General features: G+C 40.7%; 1 protein-coding gene across 3 annotated transcripts in view; it reads left to right on the top strand.

Moving 5' to 3' along the window:
• Positions 1-849: 849 nt before the first annotated feature.
• The window catches only part of kank4 (KN motif and ankyrin repeat domains 4), a 76,958-nt gene continuing 58,954 nt past the window's right edge, over positions 850-18,853 (top strand). Inside the window, exons 1-2 of one of the 3 annotated variants that reach the window (XM_046049031.1) lie at positions 850-1,024; positions 7,322-7,379. The gene's annotated coding sequence lies outside the window, so the exon portion shown is untranslated. Of the gene's footprint in view, positions 1,025-3,561; positions 3,813-7,321; positions 7,380-16,221; positions 16,276-18,853 lie in introns of those variants that run through there. The other 2 variants (XM_046049032.1, XM_046049033.1) reach the window with 2 other exon arrangements.

Raw genomic sequence — 18,853 nt, 5'->3', positions numbered from 1 at the left:
ACACCATTGTGTGATTTTATATATACTGTATATATATATATATATATATATATATATATATATTACTCAGACTTTTTTCTTAAGTAAAAGTAGCAATATCATGTGCAGAAACACTCTGCTACAAGTAGAAGTGATGTTTTAGCATCAAAAGTATCTTCTGCAGAATGGCCTATTTCAGAATAATGTACATTATTATATCGATGCATCCATGTCTACATCAATTTAATATTGCAGCTCGTAAAGATGGAGCTAATTTTAACTACTTTATATGCTGCTGGGTAGCTTGGGATTTCCCCCTGGGATCAATAAAGTTTGTGATTTCCCCCTGCTTTTATCTTAATCAATAATAACACATATCACTCATATCTTTTTTTGTTCATCATATGAATCGGGAAAGTAACTAAATTTATCAAATAAATGTAGTGGAGTGAAAAGTATATTTACCTCTGAAATGTAGTGGAGCAGAAGTATAAAGCATGAGAAAAAATGGATCACAAAGTAAAGTTCAAGTACCTCAAAACTGTACTTAACTTGCTTAACCCTAATCCTTTACTTGAGTAAATGTACTTAGTTCATTTCCACCACAGATGTTAAGTGTACTCCATTCTTGTTCTTCATTGGGCTTTTCGGCTTTTATTTTGAAGATAGTAAGCGGAAGTGAAGTACGTTGTATTTTGTCTAACTTTTAGCCTTTTAACTCTCTAACAATTTTTTGCGGATCTAAACCTTAAACAATAAATTTGTGGATATTTTATATCAATGATAGTCGCATGTTGCAACATTTACTCTTCAATATACTTTTTAACATTTCTTATGTATAAATAGGCCTACACCACACGAAACAAAACAGCTCTTCACTGTAAACGGTAATAAACGGGGGTTCCGGGCAGTGTCCACCTTCTGCCGGAAGGGGGCAACAATGTTCATGGAAATGGAGGGTGAACCGTCCAGCATCATTCGCACTTCCACTAGAACATCTCATCATCTGACTGTCAGCAGTGGCTGTCTTTCCACGATTTTAACGGTAAGGTACTATTTACGATTTCTCAGGCTTCTGCTTGAAAAGATAAACTAAAATCTGCATGAACTGCTTACCTATTATAGCCCATTTAACCTCTGTTTCCGCTTATTTGCAGCAGTTGTAGTGTGATATTTAAAAGGGCTACACAATGTTGTTGCTGGCGTGCGTTCTTACCATACGCACACCAGAAGAAATGACAGGTGCGTCGTTTCCTCCTCCCATACTGTCAGTTCAAAATTTGTCAATACGATGTTACAGTATGTGTGGAGGACCCACCGCTGCCGATGCTGCTGCAGAGTGGCTGCTTGGTCAGCAGCAAAGATGGATCGATGGACATGAGCGACTGAGCTTCCAGAATCCACTCTATTTATTTTTTGGCTTGGTGATCAAGTGATGTTGCAGTGAGGATGCTGATACAGTAGTGGATGGGAGTAGTTTGGGGCTTCTGGACTGTCTGCGGGGATGTAGCCTTCCCAGTTGTGGCAGTGACGGAGCTACAGCATGCCACCATCACCATCCTCAGAATATGTTATCTTTGCAATCTCCAGGTCTGGGATGGCTTTAACAGTACATTTCTTCAAAAAACGAGTCCACCAGAATCCCAAACCTCATTTTAATTGGGTTGAAATTATCTTTAAACCCCCGCATATGATGTTTAATAATTGCCTAATAAAATATATTTCATTACGGATGTAATAACCAGAATCCAGATATAACAGGGATGGCTGGTGGGAGGTGTTATTTTCTCTCACATCCCCTCTAAAGCCTAACCAGGAGATACATTATAAAGAGGGATTACTGTGTTTCACTTCCCTCATCACCTTCTGATAAAATCAGGAGCTTTTTTTGTTGCCTGTACTCCAAAGAGGCAGATTCTGCCACCCAAGTCATATACTATACAGTGAAATCGACACAAGGCCTTGTATTTGATTGCCTATTACATTACACACTGGATGTAACAGTCAGACACTGAAGAAGGTCAGTGGACATATTTGAGCAATGAAATGACGCCGAATATTTACCATCCCTGGATATGTGCTCCTGTACTTGTGGGACCACTGAAAGAAAGAAAATACAGGAAAAAAAATCTATCTTGTTGTATTAGGACAAACTGCCCCTACTGTGGATGCTAACATTTCTGAGACATTGCCACCTACTGGCTGTTCCCGCAAGAATTTAACCCCTAACCTGTGTTAGTAGTAATGAGGACCATTCTCCATGCACCGAGCCATGGAATTGGCCTTTATCAAGGCAGGCTTTGTCCCAGGAGGCACGGAGCTCTCACGGCCAGGGGAACACTTGAGGGAAAATGAAAGCATGTTGAGCGACAAGCAATGGTGCGCTCCAAGAATGAGAAGCATGTCCTGAGGTCTACTTCAGTTTACCTCTCAACAACAAACCCCTCTGTCCAAACATGTGTCCAAGTTTTTCCCCCTTCTTTTCGTGCCTATTTTTGCAGGCCTGCAGGATATAGCAACACTATTAACCATTTAATCACACTAATTCCTACAATCTGTCACTCTCACTCACAAATAGTCCACACATATTCACATGCAAACACATATATTACCAATTTATAAGGGCTCGCAATTATTTCACTATCACTACTTTTTTTTATTAAGAGATTAATGGAAACATTATTGAAAATACACTTATTGTTAGATGAGAAGACTGATACCACTCCATGTAAAGACGATGCTACGCTAGTAACAGGGGAAACTGCTTGCCTGGCTCCGTCTGCCAGCACATGTAATGCTGATTTCAGACTTAGGTTGCCGCATCTGGGGAGAATGATGTTGTTGGTGCTGCTAGGTGGAACTATGAAACAGAGAAAAGGTCAGAGTTGTTATTTTGCATACTTGCATTTTTTAGGCTTTTCTGAACATAAGATAGCCAATATCATACACACCTCTTGAAAGCCATTGTTTGTTTACATTCTTGTTCCCAGAAGTCAGAAAACTAAAAAGTTGAAAATATTCAGTATGTCACTCATCGTTCAGATTTATCTTGAGACCCCTTGGGGGTCTGGACCCACAGGTTGGGAACCACAGGATTAATCAACAGACTCAACTTACTGTGAACACTAAATTAAACTCATTGCAGGCTGTTTTTGCCATGGAGGCTGTTATTGCTTTGCTCTCCCTTTAGGTAGTTTATTTACTACTTTACTGAAAGCCCCAGCAGACATCTCACGCAGGCTCTGCTCAGTCGAGAGAGTAGTTTTGTGTGTGAGTGCATATGTGTGTGAATAAAAAGGGTTGGGAGGGTGTAATTAGATCCTGTATGAGTGTTTGTAGGTGTGCATAACATCGCATGCATATGTGCGCATATATCAAATCAGATCTTAGGACGCACATAGGATTTCTCTCTCTCTCTCTCTGCATATTTTAGAGCATCTGAGCGACTCCCATTTGATGCACGCTGAGTAGGTGGGTGTATCCAGCCCAGCCGCTCTGATGTTAGGAAGCAGTAAGTCTTACATCCTACTCAGTCTGCTCTCTACTCTCCCTGCTCTCCTGTTTCAGCCAGTCTGTCTGCCCTCTAGCGTAGTAGTCTCCTTTCACTCACTGCTATTCATCACCATCTAGGATACACAAAAAAAACCCCACGCAGGTAGACAGAATACTGTGCTAGTGGACTGAAGAGTTTTCATTTGAGCTGATAGACACAGATATATGTACATTACCTTGGAAAGAGTTAGAAAGCACAGATCTGTAGAAGCGCTGTTGAAGCTGAAGTTTTCTCTCCACTACGTTGTTTGTCCCAAAGGATACCACACGCAGCTACAGAGGTAAGGGAAGGATAGATGTGGGTTGCACTTTCTTCTATTTCTTTCTCTTTATTTTACTGTTTTGCTCTCATTCTCCCCCTTCCCATCTGATCATTTAGTTCCTCCCCTCCTTATTGAGTTATCATATTCATCCATCTTTGTTTTTATTTTTCCTATTTATTTGCTACTATCTGGTGCTTTAGTTTCCATATTCTTTTCTGTCTTCATTTTCTTTTTGCCTAAGTTCTGCCTCTGTTCATGTTAAAGACATTTTTGGAACTGCGATGACTCCAACTTTTATAATCTTTCGTTCTCTGCGAGGTCTTGCACGCACATATTTGTGTGCATATGTACAAACGTGCCAACAAGGGAATTTCTCTCCCTCTGTCTGTTTGTCTTTTATGTCTCTCTATACCATTTGATCCCTTTTCTGTAGCATTTTTGTTAGCCGGGCCAGATTTCAGTAAAATTCCCGTCTGGCCTGACTAATGTTTTTCATCTGGAGCTTGTAATGTGCACATACACATGTGTATACAGTAAAAAGTATGTGAAACAGGCAGTGGATTGAGCGGAGAAGAAATAGCATACAATGACTGTTGTTTAGAGCGATCATATATGCAACTTTTGCATGGATGCTTCTTAGTGATCTGCATGCTTTCACTCTGCATCTTTGCTTAGCTTGCTGTCCCTAATTTTCTACCTCTACCTCTCTCTAATGCAAAACCTCCCTGTCTCTCTCTATCTCTGCTCTTTTATGGTCTGCATGTATTCAGTTAGTCTTGGTCACTGCTCTGCTTGCCTGCCACAGAAAATTGGCCATGGTTGGCTGGTGAACCGCAGCTACACAACATTAAATAGGCAAAGCGTTCCTGTTACATGGGGCATGTTTACAGGGTGTCACATTGTGGGTGTGTGTGTTTTATGCTGCTTTCACTGACATTAAGAACTTTCCATCCTTGCTCAGGTTAAAGGGCACATCGTTATTCACACACACACACACAAACACACACGCTGTCCTCCGAGATGTGGCTGACCCGCATTAGTGCACAGTCCTGTACTGAGAGTGTGTGTGTGTGTGTGTATGTGTGTGTGTGTGTGTCAGTGTGATTTCCTTGGAGGTACAGAGAGGTGAGTCATACCAGCTCACATGCTGGTGGCTGTTACAGGCATTTGCTGTAACGATGCCATGATGTGTGATTTGCAAATAGACACTGTCTGATGAATCTGTGAAATGTCAACTTTTCAGGAAATGAAAATAAGCAAAACCGCCTTTTTTTGTAGCTCGCTGCCCATGAATTTTTAAGGTTATCCCAGAGATCTAACAGGGTTTTATAATCCCAAGTCTCATAGAATTTGCTAAACACATAGAAGAGCTTGTAATCTTTTAAGTTATTAAGTTAAGAGCATAGTTTGTAGGTTTGCACTGCATTGGCCACTTTAAAATAATACATTTGTTTTGAACGGAAAAGTGGCTCCAGGGATGGCAGTGTCGGTCGGTGTTTTCCTTTCGGCAGCTATTGGATGGATTGCCATACAATTTGTTAATGACATTTATGTCCCCAAAGGATGAATTGTAAAAACTTCGGTGATCCCTGGACATATCCTTCATCCTCATATTCAGGTCAAGATATTTATTTGTCGAATACTTTGGTTTAGGGGTGGGTGATATGGCCCTAAAATATTATTACATCAGGTTATTTCTGCAACAAAGATATTCTTGACGGTAAAACTGAAAAATATTTTTGGTTCAGGACACAATAGCTATTTAGCTCTCCTCGAGGGATTTTTGACTCCCCTTAAACTCTAAACTAGTTTTGCTTCTGCTTGAGGTGGTGAAAAATGTTTGTTGTATTGCCCTCTTCCATTGTTACAGTCTTCTTGCACTTATTACAAATTACCGTGGTTTGTTGTTCATCTGATCTTTTGTAATCAAACCACTTCCGTAACACTAATCATTATCCTCAGTTGTACTTTCTGTTTATTGCTAATTAGCAAATGTTAGCATGCTGACATGCTAAACTAAGCTGGTGGACCAGACCATTAGGGACCAAGCCTAAGGTACAACTGTATAGGAAAGTCTTAGCAGCTTAATCTGATGGAAAGTGTATTGAAGCACAGAAACAGAAACACATGCTCTGGGCCCACCCAGAATCTGTAGCCACTCCAGTGAGCATCTTGGGATGGCTGCTCTTTTACAGAGCAAAGCACAGAAGCACTTGCTTCACTCCGAACAGCTAAACATGCTATGCCTTTCTACCCTCATCACCACACACACTGAATAAACACACACTTCTCTGGTCGTGTTTTGTGCGTGTTTGCGTGATGGTCACGATGGTAATTTTGTATTTGTCAAGATAGCTGTTAGCTAAACAACACATAGCAAACCACTAGGCACATGACACGATTCCTTCACACAAACATGGTATCGATGTGGGTGTGTGTCTGGCATGTCTAGAGCAGTGTGCTGCAGGTTGTTTTCTCACTAAGCGAGAACTGAGATGGGCAGTAATGTGGATGGTGTGTGTGTGTGTGTGTGTGTGTGTGTAAAGTTGGCTGGGGCCAGTCGATGCCAGTCTGTGCTCTGTCTGGACTGGCCGAGTGCCTGGTGCTTCTATCTGGTTCATCTTCTCCAGGCTTTAACGTCTACTAACTCCTCCTCAGGCTTCTCTGAACCTGTAAATGCTTTTGTTGGCCCACACAACATGAGTGTGTCTGTACACAAAGGTGTGTGCTAAGTTGATTGCTTAATGAGATTCAGATGTTCAGAACCAAATAATCCATTACAAAGACAAAACAAAGCTAGAAAAAGAAAAAATCTGTGCTTGTGCGTGAGCTTTAAAAAACACTTCCTTGCATGTGTGCTTGAGATTGAGCCATGCAAGGCGACACAGGTTGGAATTTATTTATTGTTTTATCTCCACAGTATTTTTAGTAAAAAAAGAAAAGAAGATATTCTTTCATCAAACAAGTGGCAGTGTTTGAGCTAAGGAGCTTTAGGGCTTCTTAGCTGTGCTGTGGGAGGGAGAGGGACTCCCTAAACTCTCTGTCAGTCAAAGAAGCCAAAAACCCCTCGCTGAGAATACACACAGATACATGAGAGCCAGGAGTCAGCATGCTCACACACACACAGACCAGCTGAGCGAACGCCTAGGGATAGCACTACTAATCTCATTCTCTGTTGACATACTGTTCCTCAGCTGTGCCATGCTTTCACAGCTCCATGTTGGTATCCTAAAGCTAGAGGTGTATTCCTTCCTATCAGTGTCTGCAGAAGGGTGAGTTCACACAGGGCCAGAGGTGTGTGTATTTTGTGCCTCCAGCACATATGCTCTGCAAACCACAGCTTCCCACATACTGCACCACTTTAGGAAAAAAAAACAGTGGGACTTTGCAGCATTTCAGATAAAGTTACTCTGTTGTTCTCAGATGGTTTCTTCAGGTAGGGAAGTAGTGAGATTATTATTAGTGAATATATTTAGAACTAATATTTCATTCTTATATCAATCCAGTGTTCGTTTACTTTATTTCAGATGTGTTATAAAGCTCATTTTTGGAAAGTTGCCAGCCAGCACTGAAGTCATTGCAAAGGTAGGCAGATTTATTTCTTTGCCCTGAAAGCACATTTTATGTTCAAAGGAATATCAGCTGGCTAAGGTCTGTACACAGAATAGTCTTCCTACTGACATTTAACCCCAATTGAACTATCGGTTTGGTTTTGTTGGCAAACTAGTTTGAGTCATTTAGTTTGTGACTCATGACATGACACATTACAACACACCACTTTATATGTCCACATTTCTACTGTATGGGTTAAAATGTATTTATTTGCCGTTCTAGTCATCTAAACTGCTCCTTTGTGATGGTATACCCTTATATTGTACACTCCTGTTTTTTTATTTACTTGCTAGAAAATAGTAACACAAAAAGAGCTGAGTACTGACAATGGCAATGTCCTCTCTTATAGTATTTTGAGTGGCATTGGAATTTATAGAAAACAATGCAGCTGTCATCAAATATATAGTTGTGTTGGGCTAGAGGGCAAAATATAGTCCTATTGATCAGCATCACCCCTTCAACTACTGCTGGTTAGGACATTGTGTGGCTTCTAGTGAATAAAGCCCTATATTTTGGTGATCAAAATCAGCCTCGGATTCTTCAAAATATAATTTCTGATATTTTGTTGTTATTGATGGAGGACATAATGTAACCTATGAGAGATATTGCTCTATGTGACAGTAGTCTTTGGGAAGATCGTGCTTTATTTCTTGTGTGACATCTGTATCTGATTCACCCCTTGTCAGAATAAAAAGGGCTACCTACACAGTCTCTGAACATCCCAAAGATTAACAGCATGTAATATCTTCTTGTGACATACCCTTGGAAATCAATCTTTGGAAAACAGTGGGTTATGCTGTGTGTAGATCTGCATTGTTTCTGAGCTCAACAATGTGTTTCTTTGGAGTTTCCTTGATGGATGTGTGAGTGGGTGAGTTTAGCTGGACAAGGGTCACTGAGGTGGGCTGCAGTTCATCGCCGAGGGGAACTTTGGCAATCAAAGGAACAATACAAGCTGTGAGTCTTTCCCTTGTTCTTTCCCTGGTTGGGTGAGGGGCATAGGCCTGGTTTTCACTTTCTAGCAAAACTACACACTCAGATCTTTTCACCTTTTAAAATACTCTATTAGTGTTTTATCACAGCTCTGCTACCATTTTCCAAAGCAAGCAAAGTATTTCATTATCTCCTTATTCATCTTTATCATTACATTGTAAACAATAGGGATTGCTGTGGACATGTCCTTGTGAAAAGGTTTCAAACTGAAAGGAACAGAGGGAAATTAAAATCATTAAAACAGTTACCATTTTACAGTATTTTTTGGTGCATTTAACAAAATGACATGTACCAATAAATAAAGAAACTCTCAAATCTGCCTTACCATGAGATGGTAACATTACTAAATATTCACAGTAATGGATTATCTACAGTATCCACTTGCTTCTTAAACCTACCTACCTCAGACTGTATTTGTGATTTGTAGTCAGTAAGCTATAACATGATAAACCCTGGGATGCAGTTTTAAGTGAGTCAGGATCAGAGCAATAATTAATACAGTCAGGTTTTCAGGTAAAATTTGAAACAAGGACCTGTACTGCAGCTCAGCCAGAAATAAATTACCACAACCGGACATTTTTCAAGGAGCAGTGCTGAGGAACAATGGCTGGATTCATCCTTACATTGTTTCCCTACGTTGTATCCCCACCACTGCTCCTTAATGGGTTCCTGGCATTGACAGGCAGGAAAAAACAGAATCTGTCGTGAGAGGAGTTGAGAGTGCAGAGGGGAACATGTGACTTCCGTAATGGAACCTTCGACGTTAAATGCTCTTTTGCAATTGGCTGCAGGAGGCAGGGACTTCCTCTCTGAGTGTTGCTGGAAGTGACCACTCCCTGCGAAAAGGCAAAGACTTATTGAGTGTGTATGTAGGTGTGTGTGTTTGTGGGAGGCAGTTGTGTGTTTTGAGCCTGAAATAACCTTTGGCTTTCTGAGTGTAAATTTTAATATTTAAGATATTTGTGAGTGTATAAATACTGTATATGTGGATACAGTGTGATGTTCTTCTTGTGAAGGTCGTGGAAGTATTGTCTTCTTGGCAGACCACTTAAGTTCCACTTCTAAACTCAATATAACATACATCAACCTAACATACTTTACTTACTGAAACACAATATATATTTGCAGTAAGAAGTTCTATTTATGCTCACTCTTTTGCTGTGATCTTTTCCCATGCTGCCTTCCTGCTCAGTTTGCAAACACTGCTGTTAGTTCTTCCGCTGCTGGTCAGCATTACAGCATTTCCCACTTTCTCCAATGTGCTGTACTTAATGTATCCTTACAGGGGGTCAATTATCAACACGGCGCATACTCTGCATCCACATTGTAAGTCCTGTCCATGAGAGCTCGCTGGCTGAACTGCACAAAAACTCATACACACCTACATACTCAGTGAGCACAGTGAGCACTGTTGCTCTTGCTGATAGCTCAAGTAACAAGGAGAGATTGTGGGTAAACCGCAACTATGTTAGAGTATAGAGGACTGTGATTGCCACTGTACCCGCTAGACAATAGTGGGAAGTCTATGGGAACTAACTGCTATATCACACCAAGTCAGTGGTTTTCAAAATGTTGGGTCGCGTCAAAAATAAATCACAGGTTTACTTTCTGGCTCCCCCACATATTAGAATGCTGCTGTCTTTTCTGTAGACTGGTCACAAAGTTAAGACTGTATTTCTTAAATAGACTGACTAAAAGTAAAAGAGTAGAGGAGATATATTATGGTTAGTATTAGTCAATTTATAGGTTAGTTGATCAATATAAAATTAATCAAAAACAATTTTTATGATTGATTTCAATTTAACAATAGCTAATTCTGGCTGATAAATGACCAACAAGTCACTTGTGGTTAGCATCATAAATGCTGATGGAAAATTGCATAGATGGACTTGGTGAGAGGAACAAGTGGCATCCTTTAAGAGGCTGGTGGATCAAGTCAAAGATGTCCTAAGACATATTTCTCAGGTGTGAGAAACACACAAAGAGAACAAACAGAATTCAAATACTGAAGACAGAATCATCTTTAGCTAGCACCACAAACCAGGCACAACCAATATCACCGAGCTGCAGAGCTGCAGTGTCCGCAGACTTGTGCTACCTCTTGGCAAATAGAGAAACAGCAGCATAATAGTAGAGTAGAATTGCAGATGTAGACATGTCTATGTGTGTGTCTTTTTGTTGTGTGTGTGTGTGTGTGTGTGTGTGTGTGTGTGTGTGTGCGCAGATTTTTAAGTTGTTTTCAGTGTCTTCTTTACCCTCTGTTTTGTTACTGAAGGTATCATTAATTAACAAAATGTATTCAAACTTCATGCCCTGCGATGGACTGGCGACCTGTCCAGTGTGTACCCTGTATCGCCCGATGTCAGCTGGGATAGTCTCCAGCCCCCTGCGACCTTGTGCGCAGGATAAGCGGTTGACGATGGATGGATGGATGGATTGATGGAACTGCCTTTGAGTATTGTTTCATTCATGTGTGCTTGTGTGTCGGGGCCTCTGTGCAGCTGTGAGTACTGAGTGGTGGTTTTTGTGTTTGTCTCTTACTCCAAACATCCAACCTCATTCCCAGGACAACCACAACACATGCTTTCTCAATCTGACAACTCATTTTTTCTGATGAAAGTTTTATAACTCCCATTTGCAAGCCAAAGAGAAAAGAATCGGCACTCTCTCTCTTTCTCTTTAACACACACACACACACACACACACACACACACACACACACAAACACCTCTGTCGTTTCTAAGGTAGTCATTGCTTTCTCAAATGTTAAAGCACACACATTTGAAGTGATGGAAGTATAGAAGAGCATAAGAATGGCAGGTATGAAACAAAGATGAAAAGGAAGAAAAAAGTGAAGAGATGACTGAGATCAACAGAGAAGAGGGGAGAGAAAAGATCTTTCAGTGTAAGAGAGTTCAATTGTGTGTGTGTGTGTGTGTGTGTGTGTGTGTGTGTGTGTGTGTGTGTGTGTGTGTGTGTGTCTGTGTGCACCCAAAGCTTGTTTGATGTTCTTCCCATCTTTCAAACTAACTGTGGTGAGATAGCTTTCACTAATGGGTTGCATGAAGCTCAGGAATGTAGAAATGTAGATCAACAGAGTGATGCATGCTCACTGCTGCATATGACTGCTGTCGGTGCACTTGTGGTGTGAGAGAGTGAAATTACACTGCACAAGTATGCAGTACACACACACACACACACAACACACACACAAGCTTGTATACTAGCAGGTTATGCGTTTCAGGGTGTGTGTGTGTGTGTGTGTGTGTGTCTCAGTCAGAACCTTTTTCGTGTGAGTTGCAGAGTGTTTGGCCTCAGCGGAGCTGCTGCCTGACTGGAATTTAATGAGCCCTGAACCCCGTCTGCTCCTCCACCTGTGATGTGTGTTGTGCATTTCAGTTTCTCACAGCTTCCTATTGGTGCTGCTAAAACACTAATTTCTCACCAGGGAACAGGTGGACATTTCAGTATTTCAAAGTGTTTGCCCAGTGTTTTCTTATATACAGTTGTGGCCAATACTGGAGTGCGTTCTGACTGAATGTTTAGTTACAGCCAACAAGTGAAAGTCAGCCAGATAGTGTAAAAATATGCTTAACAAGCAAAAAATGGCAGAAATAAGACCATTAAAAAGTGTGTTAAATACATTTTTGTGATACACTGCATATGTCTTTCTGTGGACAAACATAATGAATTTTGTGTGCTTCTAGATATGAAGGCACATTAGCTCTCAACTGGGTTTTTCTGGCAATAGGTACTAGAATCCAAATACAGTTTATGGAGGGTAACACTCAATAACAGGCATGTAGGATCAGGCAAACAAACAGAGCAGACTTGGCAGGCAAAACATACACAGCTGGCAGGTAACAGGTAAAAGGCAGGCATACAGATACAGAAATAGTTTAAAATCAAAAGAAAACTGCCACTATAGCAACATTAGGCAAATTAGACAATTTGGCAAAACTATATCTATAGCTGCATCCTAAATCAGGACCTGCTTCCTTTGATGTGCATTTCAAGAATGACTACATCAAAACGGATTGACAACGTCTGTCCCCTTCCGACCAATTTTTAAAAATTGTGGCCTCTGATGCATCCTTACAGCCCTTAGAATCCCCAAATCCACTGTGCATCCTTTGAAGGAGGTGGCCCCGGACTACTTAGCACTCAACTACAGAGGGTGCTTCTCAAGTTTCCTCGCTCCTCGATCCTTGCTTGAACCAGAAGTTGTTCCAGCCCACCATCTTGCAGACCATCCCAAAGCTCTTATTTGCACTCCAAGGACACACACTCATGATCATATTCTGGTTTATTCAATAACGAATTCACAATCAGAATCAATAAATTTAAATGCAGATAATATAAGCATTGTCCCAGTAGAAATGATCCGGTGCCTCTGAGCTGGACATAGGCCTACAGTAACCTATAACTATTCATGTGCAGGTGTTTGTTAAACAGGTAACAGCTACAGAGAAAATCATGCTGCTCTGCACTGATAACTGTGACTTTATTAGTACCAACAGTGCACATGTGTTCAGACACAAACTCCATCAAAAGTCTCTACAGCTGTTAGAGCCAACTGACAGCTGATCTAGCTGTGATCAGCTGCCACCGTCATCAAAAATGGACGTTGCTTCACGTGAAGCTTCAGGAAAGGACATATTTCCTCTTTCCTCGTTCCTTCTCTCCTGGCTTGGTTTCCTTGCATCTCTCCATGCATTGCAGGTGGGCGGGACTAAGACGCAAGGACAAGATGCAAGTGAGGGAAACATGAATTCAATTAAGAGACTTGAGAACCACTCAAAGACTCCAAAAAAGAATGAGGCAGAGGCATAAGAGGAGGGAGAGAGGAAAAGTGCAGGTGTCACTGTGACACAATCAGACTAGATTGCAGCACTTGAACTGGCACACCCACCATGAATGACTCCAATCAGCAGGATTGTATCATCAGGGAGGTTTTCTGTCAATCAGGGCCTAGCCTTTGAGGCCATTCTTCATTTTGAAATCTAGTCCCTGAACTGAAATATCTTATGTCGCAGAACTCCTGTTAAATATATTGTTTTTTAATTTTTTCGACAGTACAACAAATTAGTGTAATGGGAAAGAATGGTACATTTGAAGATCCCTATTTCAGTGAATGCAATTTTGGAAAGATTAGATTGTTAAGGACTGGCTAAGTGGTTTATATGACACATAGTTATGTGATGCACCTAGTCCATGCTGTATGTTCAATAACACTGTTTTATTATCTACCTTGTATTATTTTGTTCCTACTATGCTTCCTGAAGGACTTAGTACCATGGTTTGAAAGTTGGCTTCTTATGGGCTTCTTCCTGTAAACCTGTTATTCTCTCTGCCTAAAACCGATTTAGCACAGAACCCTCTAAACAATGTTGGTTTCGAAATCCATCCATTTGTGGATCAAGTTGTTGGACAGTGGCAGTTTGATTACAACAATCATGACTCAAGGAGAAAGCAAATTATTTCAGTAAGAAATCCCAAGAAAAACTCTTTTTAATAGATTATAATAAACAAGAGTGTTGCCCTTCAATGCATGTTTGGAGAGAAAGTTTATGTATGTGTTTACATACAGTATGTGTTTATACTTTCATTGATTTATTATTTTTTCTTGCCATGCCTCGCAGTGATGTTTGCAGAGCCTGGGCACACTGTTCACAAGATGATTCCTAGATTGTCGTTATGAAGAATTAAGACAAAAATAATACATATCTCTTGACCAAATATGCAAAAACTGCGACAAAACATCTACATGACTGGCCATGCTATCTGTATCTATCTTCCTCTGGCCCCTGCAGCTCCAGAATTTGCTGACAAGGTGCCATTATCTCCCTGTTCTCCCCGGTAACTAAAATCCACAGACAGCTCTCTATGTCAGCCAATCAGATAACAGATAGCCCCTGATTTCGAGTCAGCGCTGCATGCCTTTCATCCTGCTGCTAGAAAGCATTTTACTAGACAGATAGGATCCTGTGGTGTGTTTACTGTATGCAGCGATGAGAAAGGAGACATGGAAATGGATAATATTGGGCTTTTGGATTTTAAGGATGAAGAAATTAATGAATAGAGGAGGAGAGGAGTGATTTGAGGGGAATAGATGAAAACAGGGATGTTGGGGACAAATAAAAAGCAAGGATTGAATAGAGGGATGATAGGAGGAGGGAGACAGAGACCTTCTTTCAGCTCACCTCTGCCATGTCAGCTATAGCAATGCCTGGCAGAGAGACATTAAAGGAATGAATGAGTAAGAGAAGAAGAGAGCAAATGCCAGCAGAGCATTCCAGAGGCCATGTTTTACCCACCATCTATCTTCCTGCCCGTATGTCTGCCTCCCAATCAGATATTTCCATAAGTCAGCAATGGGTTCCGGAAACACTGAGGCATCTCTTTTTGTATCCAGAAAATCAGATGAAGAGCTGGAGGAAGGGAAAGAGGAAGAGAGAAACATTAAGGACAGAAAGGGGAAGAAAAAAAGCAACAGGGGAAGAAGATGAGAGGAAACAGAAGTGGTGGGTTGGAGGTGAGCGAGTCACAGAGCAGAATCTGCATCCCTGATATATTTGGCATCTTAAATGAGGGTTTTGGGAGCACCACTACGCTCACTCTTTGGAGTATGTTTCCTCGCACTTCAATCATATTTCCTTAGCAACATTAGCGTCTTAAAGAAACTCTCATCTGAGCCCTGACCAAGCCTCAGAGTAAATTAGTTTTCTCACAACTACGATCTGTGACGCACATTTACAATGGACAGAGAAGGCTTCCTGTTCAAATTAGCCTGCTTGGTCAGCTTATTATTGAATTATTTTAACTATCAAACACATTCAGTGTTTCAGATTTTCGTGGCAGGGGTACAGATCTACTTACAACTGCAGTTTCATAGTGTGTACGGATGCATGTAATAGAAGCGCAACAGAAAGGAGCAGTCTCCAAATACACAATCAGTATCTAGCTCTGAATGTAGTTTGGTGGTTGCAACCTTTGAGGAATGTGCCGTACTGTGTATGCTGACATATCAGCATTTCAAGACAATACAATTGCAAAGTTATTACTTTTGGGTTTTGTGTCTTGTTTTGGATGGATTTAGTTGAGGGCATGTTTCTGTATTCATATTATTACATTTGTTTTATTCCATTTTACTCATTACACTGATGTTTTTAGGTGTGCAAGCAGTCTGGCTCTGGGGAAGGCAATGTTGGTAGATCAACTGCTTTGAAATTTTATACAGACATTCATTGTCCCCAGAAGATGAATATTACTATGCTAACACGGTGAACTACGATGGTGAACGTGGTAATAATTGTACTAAAACATGAGCATGTTAACATTGCCGTTGTCATCATGTTAGCATGCTGACATTAGCATATGGCTCAAAGCACCACTGTGCTCAAGCAAAGCTTCAGAGAGCAGCTAGCATGACTTTAGACTCTGTAGTCTTGTTTCACAGTATGGGTACTCCACAGTGCACAGTGCCATCTGGGAGTATTTGGACAGTGACAAACTTTTGTTGTGTTGGCTCTGTAGGGTTGCCAACTGTCCCGTATTAACCGGGATGTCCCTTATATTAGGCCTAATTGATTTGTCCCATACATGACTTCTCTTGTCCCGTTTTTGGACTACTACGCTGATCTAATCACTGACTGATACAACAGCAGCAGTGCTGATCACGACACTTGACAATGTAACAGCACTTGACAGTGTAACAGCACCGACTGTCTTCTTAAACTAAACGGTGCGTTGTTTCATGACTCAAAAGCTGTGAAGAAGATGCACTTGGTAAGAATGAAAGCTAAGATGATCACACTGAATTTTTTAGGACCAAAGACTGTGCAGGATATCATGAAAGATCTCTCCCCGACTGAAGGTAAGTCTGTGTTTTACTCTGTTGCCACAGACGCCTCAAACAAGGGAAACTGTTTCCAGTGTGTGTGAGATATTCTTCTGTGTCTGACGGAGTGCGGTGCAAGTTACTTGACTTTTATGAAGATAGTGATGAAACTGCAAATGGTATTCATCAAGTTCTGATGAAATGCCTGAAAAGGCATGAACTGGAAATAAAACACACACACACACATCACACATCACAAGTAGCCATGTTCTTTTTAGTTTGTCATATGTACATGACGGAGATAACCTTTTGTAACCTCCAGTGCAAGAGTCACATGGTTTTTGTATTAGACAAATAGTAAAGGTAACAGGTAGTGGTTCAATTAATGTCTTAAAGGTGCCTGCTGTAAATAAACTATTATTAAACCTACCAAATATTTAATTTAGAGATTAGCTATCATTTTGACAAACTGCAGCATTCCACTTTTTGTCCCTTATTTCATGGTAACAAAGTTGGCAACACTATGGCTCTGTACATTTGAAATTAAGTCATTACAGTGACGTCAACTTTTGGCTTTAATTTGAGTGTTTACATTCATATGTGGGTGAATGGTGTCGGACATGATGGATAAAAATGTGTACAAGGGCAAGGAAAAATCAGCCATTGTTCCCTTTTGAATCCACTGAGCCAATACAATAAAAAATGTCACTATCCAAACACAGACTGCACCGTAGGCTATATTGCACCTGTCAACAGAAAAACGGGAAGAATTGTTAAAAACAAGAAAAATGGCTGTTAGTACCATCAGGCCTGAGTACATCACAGTTTGTTCCTGCTGTGTGGTCATGCTGTCTCCCTGTAGATAGTTAAAGCCAACACATGCTTTGCCAGCCTGCATTGTGGCACAAACACAAACCAATAGTGACCCACTGACGCTTTGTTTTTCTGTGTCAATGATGACACTGCTGTGCATTGTATGCAGCTGACTAAGCCGCTTCAGACCTCTCTATGCAATGCGGCAGTTTGGCCACAACCCAGAGCCCCAGATTTGTCCTAAACCATTTTAGTTAAGACGGTTGTGCCAACTGTGGTTTAATATGGAGAGAAATAACTATCCTGTGTAACAAACCCAATTTGTCAGCAGATCAAGCAGATGGGTAATGTTTAGTATGTCCGTTTGGTCCAATCCTGTCGTCTCGTTATCTGAGTGTCTTGATGTTTTGCACACTTATCTGGCATATCATCGTTGGTGGCCATCTGTTTGTTTACTGTGAAAAGATATAGGCTATCTAGACAACCTGTACCTGTGTTTCTTTTATCTGGTAGATTTATAGTTAGTTGTATCCTCATGTATTATGAGGCAGTGTATACGAATGAGTGTGTTTGTGTTTCATCTCTCTTCTGAAAACATGATTCTCTCCCACATGCTCCCTCTGAGCTTTAATACCATGCATGCTCACATACATGCATTGCATGCACAAATAGATGGAGAAATGTCTGCAGGGAAAAAAAACAAGATTTTCTATCTCTTCCTGCCTCTTGGGTTATTTTTATCCTGAATGCTTGTAAGTTATGTGTCTTCCTTTTTATGTACCTCTGTCCCCCAGTGACTTCTCTTTTCCTCTCTCTTCCTTTCAACTCTTTCTCTCTGCACTCCCACCCTCTTGCTATCCATCCATTCATCAGGGCTGTGTGAGAGTGAGGCTGGGAGAGAAGTGATGAAAGACTCCAGAGTGGGGTTATGGCCAATGCGTCCAGATCATAAACACACATGGACAGTCCACATAGACAGTCCTAATGTAGAGAGTGTGTGTGTGTGTGTGTGTGTGTGTTGAACTGGATTGAACTGAATGCACCTGTTCCTGTGTGTTGCATTCAGTGCTATAGGCAATTAATGTTCCACTTCCTGATGAAATTAATGTGTTGGCTAAATCATAAGAATTTTGGATTGTAAAAGATGTGCCTCGTTCAGAACCAATTCTCTCTCTCTCTGTGTGTGTGTGTGTGTGTGTGTGTGTGTGTGTACCTCAAAAATAACCAGGATAAGTCAGTTACCAAGGAACCGTGACAGTGCATTTTAGATTTTACAGTGTGTGTCCGTGTGTGTGGGTGGGTAGGTGGTTGCATGCATATTACTGAATGTGAGTAAGAGCATGAATACACATTTTGCATATTTTTGTTTGTTTGTTTGCACATGTGCACTCTCTCTTTCACACACAACTATAGCAGATAGTCGAGGCCTTTGGATTTGGGCAGCAATTACTAAATATTTTCAGTATTGATTAAATCTGTCTATTGTTTTTCTGATTAATTATTTAGTTTTACTATTTAATCTATAAACTGTATCTTCCCAGAGCCCAAGGAAACATCTTTGATAAGTTGACTAATGGTTTTAACAGTGCTATAGATGGTTCCTTTCTTTGGTTAAACTGCCATTATATGAATATAAAGAAGCTAATCACTACGGCAGCCACCAATAATGGCAAAAAAAACATAAATGCAATTTTTCTTATCAATGTTAACATTAAAATTCATTGCCACAATTAATTTGCCTCGTCAGTGTGAAAATCCTCCCAGCAGCCTCTTGAAATTGAATGAATTGTTGGTGGATTGG

The sequence above is a fragment of the Micropterus dolomieu genome, linkage group LG05 (genome assembly GCF_021292245.1).
Source record: "Micropterus dolomieu isolate WLL.071019.BEF.003 ecotype Adirondacks linkage group LG05, ASM2129224v1, whole genome shotgun sequence".
Lineage (NCBI taxonomy): Eukaryota > Metazoa > Chordata > Actinopteri > Centrarchiformes > Centrarchidae > Micropterus > Micropterus dolomieu.
The sequence above is the reverse complement of the archived record's forward strand: the minus strand, read 5'-3'. Positions and strand labels throughout refer to the sequence as shown.